This window comes from Aotus nancymaae, unplaced genomic scaffold, assembly GCF_030222135.1.
Source record: "Aotus nancymaae isolate 86718 unplaced genomic scaffold, 86718_ANA_hifiasm-v0.15.2.pri h1tg000028l, whole genome shotgun sequence".
NCBI classification, from domain to species: Eukaryota; Metazoa; Chordata; class Mammalia; order Primates; family Aotidae; genus Aotus; species Aotus nancymaae.
The window spans coordinates 6,731,447-6,740,952 of NW_026988441.1; positions in this window are offsets into that span (position 1 = coordinate 6,731,447).

Sequence of the window (9,506 nt, forward strand, 5' to 3'; positions counted from 1 at the left end):
TCCAGAGGGTCAGCCTCAAGCCCACACCGGCACCTTACAGGCCGGCAGTTCTGGGCCTGCGGGCTCCCAGCTGGAGCCCATGTGGCTCATTTGGGAAATGAAGCTGATCTCATCCATTTCAGGGAGTTCACATTCATTCATTCGCTCATTCATTCCTTTATTCATTTGAGAAATATTTACTGAGCATCTCCCGCCTGCCAGGCACCGATCCAAGTACTAGGCCACCGCTGGGGACGGGCAGACAGAAACTCGCCCTCACGAGCTGATGCTTCAGGGGCACCCTGGAACAGACACGGACAGAGGCACAGCTGGGACCACAGCCCCTCAGACAGGGCGGGAGCCCTCAGGAGAGAGGGAGAGGGCAGAGCGGGGTTGGGGGAATGGCGGGGGACAGATACCAGGAGGGGACTGAGATGTACAGGGGCCAGAGACCTTGAGAGACACGACAGAGATACAGAGACAGGGGTCAGAGACCTTGAGAGACAGGACAGAGATACACAGAGGGCAGAGACAGAGACACATTGAGACTCAGAAGAAACAGAGATACAAAGACCCAAAGGAGACAGAGACACACAGGGGTCAGAGACCTTGAGAGACCCAACAGAGATACACAGAGGGCAGAGACAGAGACACGCAGAAGGGACAGGGAGAGACACAGATACGAGATGACGGCCAGATATGGTTGGGCGTGAGAGTTTGAAGGTCACAGCCCTGGTTCAAATCCCAGCTTCAGCGCCTCCCGCCGTGGGGCCTGAAGCCAGGCTCACAGGCTCATCTCGCCTTGGTCTTCCCATCTGCAGATGGCGCCCATTTCCTGGGGCCGTTGTGAGGACTGAGGAAGACGCTTCTCAGCTGTGGGGTGGAGGATCTGGTGCACAGTGGGCTCAGCAGAGACGGGGTTCCCTTCTGTTCTGCCCCACCCCAAACCCTGGCCCTCCCCTGCTGAGAAATGCTGAGTGATGATAAAATATATTGTTTGCTAAGAACCATGGCAAGGGAGACCTGGTTGCCCCCGCTCCGTGTGGAAAAGTGCTTGGGGCATTCTAAAGTAGCAGAACAGTGTATGCATGTCACATACCAGTTAAAACAATTTTTTTTTAATTGAGACAGAGTCTCGCTCTGTTGCCAAGCTGGAGTGCAGAAAAACTGGGGCCCAGAGAGGGACAGGGACAGCCCAGGCATCCCCACTGGTGACTCAGCACAGCTGGGTCCTCACAATCTCGGCTCACCGCAACCTCCGCCTCCTAAGTTCAAGTAATTCTCCTGCCTCAGCCTCCTGAGTAGCTGGGATTACAGGCATGTGCCCCCACACCCGGCTAATTTTTTGTATTTTTAGTAGGGACGGGGTTTTACCATGTTAGCCAGGATGGTCTTGATCTCTCTCTTTTTTTTTTTTAATAAAAAATACATTTTTTTCAGGAGAGAGCTGGAGTAGGTCTTGATCTCTTAACCTTGTGATCCGCCCACCTCGGCCTCCCAAAGTGCTGGGATTACAGGTGTGAGCCACCACGCCCAGCCCAAAACAATTCTTTAAGCACGGGCTCCGTGGTCCTGCCCGGGGCTCCCCCGTGGAGAAAGCTTTCTGGCTGTTCCTTGATCAGTGCTAAGCAGGCACCGGCCGCCCACCTCGTTTCTCCTGGGTCTATGAGAAGACGCCGAACACCTGCTGTTAACAGTCATCACCTGTTCAGAGAGAAGAACTACTTGGGTCAGTGTCTGCTCGAGGCCCTCGGCCTAGAGTGCTGTCAGCCCGAGACTCGGCTCGGTAAGGCTGTTGGTCCCCCGGGATAGTCCCATTTTGCTGTTATATCTGGCGTCTGCTTCTTAATGCCTTCCGCGCCGCTGGGGGGGTCTCTACGGCCGAGCTGGACTCAGTCCTCCCCGGCTATTGGTCCCTGATCCCCCAGAGGCCTGGAGTCTGGCCACGAAGCCCATCTCCCCACCGGTGTTGGCAGGTGCCTGTAATCCCAGCTACTCAGGAGGCCGAGACACAAGAATTGCTCAAAGTCGGGAGGCGGAGGTTGCAGTGAGCTGAGACCCCGCCACAGCACTGCAGCCTGGGTGACAGAGCGAGACTCTGCCTTAAAAATAAATAAATAAAAGCCAAAGGATGGGCGCAGTGGCTCATGCCTGTGATCGCAGCACTCTGGGAGGCCGAGGCAGGCGGATCAAGAGGTCAAGAGATTGAGACCATCCTGGCCAATGTGGGGAAACCCCGTTTCTACTAAAAAAAACACTAGAAGTAGCTGGGCATGGTGGTGTGCGCCTGTAGTCCCAGCTGCTTGGGAGGCTGAGGCAGGAGAATCGCTTGAACCGGGGAGGCAGAGGTTGCAGTAAGCTGAGATCCAGCGCCACTGCACTCCAGCCTGGGTGACAGAGCGAGATGCGTCTCAAAAAAACAAAAAACCAAAACAAGGCCAGGCACAGTGGCTCACGCGTGTAATCCCAATACTTTGGGAGGCTGAGACAGGTGGATCGCCTGACGACAGGAGTTCAAGACCAGCCTGGCCAACATAGTGAAACCCCCATCTCTACTAAAAATACAAAAACCTAGCTGGGCATGGTGGTGGGCACTTAGAATCCCAGCTACTTAGGAGGAGGCTGAGGCAGGAGAATCGCTTGAACCCAGGAGGTGAGGTTGCAGTGAGCGAAGATCACACCATTGCACTCCAGCCTGGGCAACAAGAGCAAAACTCTGTCTCAAAACAAAACAAAAAAAAAGCCAAAGGAAATAATTTACTGACCAATTATTGTTGCATAGGTGAGAGGGATAGGAGATGTCAGACTCACCTAACAGATGCAGATAGGGGGCCCAGAGAGGTAACGTGACTTCCCCAAGGGCACACAGCACTGCCCGCCTTCACTCTGAGGGTGAGCTGAAAAGAAGGGTTCTGGGGTATCCCATCTCCCAGTTCACCACCCCAAGACTCGCCTCCAGGAGGCTGAGCTGTGGGAGCACCCCGCCCCTGCCCCCAGCCACCACCAAGTCCACATGCTCAGATTCTGCCTCGATATTTTCAATGTAAAGCCTTGATGTTCCCAGCTGTGAAAAGGGCTCTCTTGCAGGGTGGGTGGAAGGGTGAGAGGGCCAGGCTTCCCCCTCTGAGGCTGAGTGAACCCCTTGATGTCAGAGGTGTGGGACTGAACCGTGATACCCACCTGGCCTTGGTCTGGGCTGCCTTCACCTTAATTATTTTTTTTGAGACAGAGTTTTGCTCTTGTTGCCCAGGCTGCAGTGCAATGGCACAATCTCGGCTCACTGCAACCTCCGCCTCCCAGGTTCAAACAATTCTCCTGCCTCAGCCTCCTGAGTAGCTGGGATTACAGGCACCCACCATCATGCCCAGCTAATTTTTGTATTTTTAGTAGAGACGGGGTTTCACTATGTTGGCTAGATTGGTCTTGAACTCCTGACCTTGTGATTCACCCGCCTTGGCCTCCCAGAAGTTCTGGGATTACAGGTGTGAGCCATCGCCCCTGGCTCACCTTTGTTTTATATGCAATGACTCTTTGTCTTGACCGTGTGTGCTGCTGGGGGGTGGGGGTGGGGAGAGTCTGGGGAAGGGAATGCCCAGGTCCTTGGGAGCTCTGGGGCACAGGAAGGTTGGGGAAGGGAGCAGTAGGGCCTAGGTTGTGCCTGAGTGGGCAATGGCAAGAAATTGGCCAAATTAGGAAGCCAAAGACCCAGGGGAGGCTCCTACCACACGGCCTTTGCCCTTCCTCTTCCCCCATCTGCCACGCGGTTGCAGTTTGCGGGTCCCGCTCATCCACATCTGCCCAATGTCACCTCCCGCAAGCTTGCCCACCAACTTCTCCATTCCTCTCTCCTGTTTTATTTTTTCCCATAGCACTCGTCACCGTCCGACCTCCTAAATGCTTTGCTTCTTTGTCTTGTTTACCATCTCTCTCCCCACGACACCGTCAACCCCATGAAAGAAGAGCTTGTTCTATGTCATATTTGCGGTTGTTTCCCAAGGGGAGAGCCTGGACTAGAGCAGATGCTCAATAAGTGCCCATTGACGGAGTGAGTGAATCGTCACAGGACGAGGCGATGGAGTGAGTGAAGGTCATGGTGGTCCGTTAAATCTCTGTGGAAAATGAGGAGGGAGCTGAGGAGATGGAAGAGCCTGATTCTGGAAGGCAAGGGGTCCAGATTCCTACAGAGGGGGCAAGGAGGAACCAGAAGGCACCAGAGTGACATCTTGGCCAGTTATGGGACTGCAGGGATACGAGTGGAGACCATCGACCCCAGTGAAATGAGTCTGAGGGGCGTGGACACCTGGGAGACAAGGATGAGACCAGGAGGATGAAGAGTATGGGAAAATGCAAGTGGAAAACCCAGTGTCAGCTGGTCCTGGGTAGTGATAGGAGCAAGGATTATACATCCATTCATCCCTCCACCCAATCATCCAGCCACCCGACCACTTATCCAATCATCTATTCAACATCCATCTATCCATACATCCAACCATCCCTCCATTCATCAGCCATCAAGCCATCCACCTCTTCATCCATCCATCCATCCATCCATATGCCCAATCATCCATCTATCCAGTCATCCATTGTCCATCTGTCTATTCTCCATCCATCCATCTAGTCACCCAACCATCCATCTTATCCATCCATCCTCCATTCATTCAGCCATTTGTTCATGCAACCATCATCCATCTATCCAGACATCTACCTAACCATCCTTCTATCCATTCATCATCCATCCGCCCAACCATCAGTTCATACATCCAACCATCTATCCATCCATCCTTCAATGCATCCTCCATGCATCATCCATCCATCCATTGATCCTTCATTCAGCCATTTGTTCAACCATCATCCATTCATCCATCCCTCCATCTATCCATCCATTCATCCATCCAAACATCTACTCAACCATTTTTCTATCTATCCATCTATCCATCTAACCCTCCATTAATCCACTCAACCATCAATCCATTCAACCAGCCATCTGTGCATCCATCTTTCTATGGATCATCCACCCACCCATCCATCCACCCACCCATCCATCCACCCAACCATCCATCCATCCACTCATCCATCTACCCCCCACCCATCCATCCACTCATCCATCTACCCACCCAACCACCCATCCACTCATCAGTCCACCCACCCACCCATCCACTCATCCATCTGTCCATCCATCCAATCACCCAACCATCCATCCATCCACTCATCCACCTACCCACCCACCCACCCATCCACTCATCCATCCATCCACCCACCCAACCACCCACCCATCCACTCATTCATCCATCCATCCACTCATCCACTCACCCATCCATCCACCCATCCACCCACCCATCCATCCATCCATCCACCCACTCATTCCTCCATGCGTCCATTCATCCAGGCATCCAATCATCTATTTCTCCAACTACTATCTGGAGAGGCTTCCTCTGGGTCAGTCTCTGGCATTGTGTCCACAAGCATGACAGGTAAGTAATGGCTTAGACTCGTGCTGTCCATCCCAGAAGCCACTGGCCATAGGTGGCTATTTAGCACTAGAAATGTGCAATGTGACAAAGTGAAATTTTTCTTTTTTGTTTTTAAACTGAGTCTTGCCGTCACTAGGCTGGAGTGCAGTGGCTTACTGCAACCTCCACCTCCTGGGTTCAAGCGATTCTCCTGCCTCAGCCTCCCAAGTAGCTGGGATTACAGGTGCGCCACCATGCTGGGCTAATTTTTTGTATTTTTAGTAGAGACGGGGTTTCACCATGTTGACCAGGATGGTCTTGATCTCATGACTTCATGATCCACCCACCTCGGCCTCCCAAAGTGCTGGGATTACAGGCATGAGCCACCGTGCCCGGCCTAATTTTGTATTTTATTTCATTTTAATTAATTTAAATTTAACTTTAAAAATAGAAAAAGCATGAAATACTTTCCCCTTAAACACAACATTAATGCTTTGGTACAACTCCATTTTAACTTTTGGAAACTGAGCGTCAAAATTGAGATATAAAACATTTAAAATGTAAGTAATTTTTATATTAATTACATGCTGAAGTGGTGATATTTTAAATGTATCAAATTGAATAAAATCTATTCCTGTGATTTTTTTTTTCTTTTTTCCTTCCAGGCTTTTTTTTTTTTTTTTTTTTTTTTTCCCCCCCGAGATGGAGTCTTGCTCAGTCACCCAGGCTGGAATGCAGTGGCATGATCTTGGTTCGCTGCAGCGTCCATCTCCCGGGTTCAAGTAATTCTCCTGCCTCAGCCTCCCAAGTAGCTGGGTTTACAGGCTCCCACCACAGCGCCCAGCTTTTTTTTTTTTTTTAAGTAGAGACGGGGTTTCACCATGTTGCCCAGGCTGGTCTCAAACTCCTGACCTCGTGATCTGCCCACCTCAGCCTCCCAAAGTGCTGGGATTACAGGCGTAAGCCACTGCATCTGACCCTTCCAGTCTTAAAGCTGGAGAAACCTACAATTAATTTTACCTATTTTTGTTTTTGAGACAGAGTCTCACTCTGTCGTGATCTGTGTGATGTTGGCTTTCTGCAACCTCCGCCTCCCGGGTTCAAGCAGTTCTCCTGCCTCAGCCTCCGGAGTAACTGGGGCTACAGGGGTTCATCGCCATGCCCGGCTAGTTTTTTTTGTATTTTTAGTACAGACAGGGTTTCACCATGTTGGTCAGACTGGTCTTGAACTCCTGACCTCAAATGATCTGGCCACCTCAGACTTGTAATCCCAAAGTGCTGGGATTACAAGTGTGAGCCACTGTGCCTGGCTACCTATTTCTTTTTGCTTTTTTAAAAAATGTGGCAACTTGCAGTGTGTAGCTTGGGCTAAGTTCTGTGTGCTTGGTACCCTGGCTGCAGAGGCCAGGACCTTCTTGGGAGACCAGGAGTGACTTCCTGGGAAAAGGATGTCCCAGTAGGCGAAGCCAAGGGACAGAGGAACTCACCAGGAGGGTAAGTGGGACCTGAGTGGAAAAGGCATCTTGGTAGAGGGCCTGACAGGGACAAAGGCCTCGAGGCCAGAAAGATGCTGAGAGGTGTTTCCTCCTGGCCAAAGAGGTGACCTCTGGGGGCTGGGCTCAGTGGCTCACGTCTGTAATCCCTGCACTTTGGGAGACTGAGGCAGGAGGATCGCTTAAGCTCAGGAGTCCGAGATCAGCCTGGGCTACAAGGTGTCATCTCTACCAAAAATTTAAAAATTATCTACATGATGTCGTGGTCTTAGCTACTAGGGAGGCTGAGGTAGGAAGATCGCTTGAGCCCAGGAGGTCAAGGCTGCAGTGAGCTATGATTGCACCACTGCGCTCCAGCCTGGGTGACAGAGTGACACCCTATGTCAAAAACAAAACAAAAACCCCAAGGCTGGGTGAGGTGGCTCACGCCTGTAATCCCAGCACTCTGAGAGGCCGAGGCCAGAGGATCACCCGAGTTCAGGAGTTCGAGACCAGCCTGACCAACACGGAGAAACTGTCTCTACTAAAAATACAAAATTAGCCGGGTGTGGTGACGCATGCCTGTAATTCCAGCTACTCTGGGGGCTGAGGCAGGAGAATCGCTTAAACCCAGAAGGCGCAGGTTGTGTGAGCCAAGGTCGTGACGTTCCACTCCAGCCTGCAACAAGAGCAAAACTGTCTCAAAAAAATAAAAATTATCTGGTCATGGGGTCATGCACCTGTGGTTCTAGCTACTTGGGAGGCTGAGGTGGGAGGATCGCTTGCGCCCAGGAGGTTGAGGCTGCAGTGAGCTACGACTGCACCACTGTGCTCCAGCCTGGGTGACTGAGACCCCATGTCTAAAACAGAAAACCCCAAAACAAAGAGGTAGTACTGGCGAGAGGGAGGTAGTGCTGAGTTCCTGGGTAGGGCCTGACTGTGAGGGCGCCCAGGGACACTGGCACCCATCCCTGGGGGCTTGAGGGTGGCAGGTGGGGATGGCTAGGCCAGTCAGGGCATGCCCTCCACCCCCACAAACCCAGAGGACAACGGACGCGTCACCTGCGTGCCACCGACCGTGAAGAGACTGACTCCAGTTCTGGATCTCGGGGACGAATTGCAAAGGGGGATTGGAAGTGTCCCCGCCAGTGGGCTGAGGTTGGAGAGCAGGGGACCCCACCCTGGAGCAATTCATCTGTGGGGAAGGGCATCTTCCCCCGAAAGCCCTGGATGTGCCATTTTGCTCTTGGAGCTCAGACATGGGCAAAGGGAGGTCACTGGGTCATGAGGTCACGTTTGCACAGAATCGAGGCCATTGTCACCTCCAGAGCCAGACCTTTCCATTAAAAGCAAGTCATTGCCGGGAGTTCTGGGAGCGGGAGGACAGCCAGCCCTGGCTGCTTAGAGGCTGGGTTCCCGAGGGAGCAGGGGCTGGGGGCGGGGTGCCCAAATCCCAAGTCAGGAAGGTTCTTAGGAAGAACCTGGAATGGGGTGGGGAGGGACACCTCCAGGGCTGGGGGCCTGGACTTCTGGGTTTGATGAAGGAGGGGTCTGGGCCGGACCCCGGTGACCCAGACAGAAGAAAATGGGGCACTTAGACACCTGGACCTGGGGAAGGGGGTGGGGGGCCAGTTACGGGTGGAGGACACCCCGTTTCTAAGCCCATGCAATGGGCCTTTGAGGAGCAACCTCAGGTAGGTGGGTGGGGTGGGAGGCTGCAGCTGACACCTCAAAGCCACGCTGACTCCCCCCAGCCTCTAATCAGCTGGTTCATCTTGGGGTGCAGCGAAACCTTGTCTGCTCCCCACCCCGATTACTCCATCCCCACGATATGCCTGCACAGGGCCCCGGGGCCGATACCACCACCCGCCCCACCCCGCACGCTCACACTCAGGCCCCGCCTGCCCTGAGCTGGGCTGAGCTGAGCCTGGGCTGGAGGCCACGTGGGCGCGGGCCCACACCACGCCTGGGCTCCTCTCTGGGAAGGGGGTAACTCAGAGTGCTGACTTCTGGGTCCCCAAGGTGAGAGACCTGGGGAGGGAAGCTGGTGGGGGAGTTGGTGGGGGCTGGAGGCCAGAGCCTGGGTCCTTGCTGGCTGCATGATCACAAAAGAACAGGGTGGGGAGGGAGGCAGGTGCACACAGAGCAGGGGTCCCACTGTAGTGACAATGTGTCAGGGAGCCGGAGCTGGAGGATGGACCCCTGGGTCTGAGGGAGGAGGGGCTGGGGGCCTGGACCCCTGGGTCTGAGGGAGGAGGGGTTGAGCGCCTGGACCCCTGGGTCTGAGGGAGGAGGGGTTGGGGGCCTGGACCCCTGGGTCTGAGGGAGGAGGGGCTGGGGGCCTGGACTCCTGGGTCTGAGGGAGGAGGGGTTGGGGGCCTGGACCCCTGGGTCTGAGGGAGGAGGGGCTGGGGGCCTGGACTCCTGGGTCTGAGGGAGGAGGGGTTGGGGGCCTGGACCCCTGGGTCTGAGGGAGGAGGGGCTGGGGGCCTGGACCCCTGGGTCTGAGGGAGGAGGGACTAGGGCTGGGGGTCAGGGAGGTTGGGTTTCTGGTCCCCTGGGCTGGGATAGACTGAGCCAAGTGAGGGGTCTGGGAGGGGTGTTG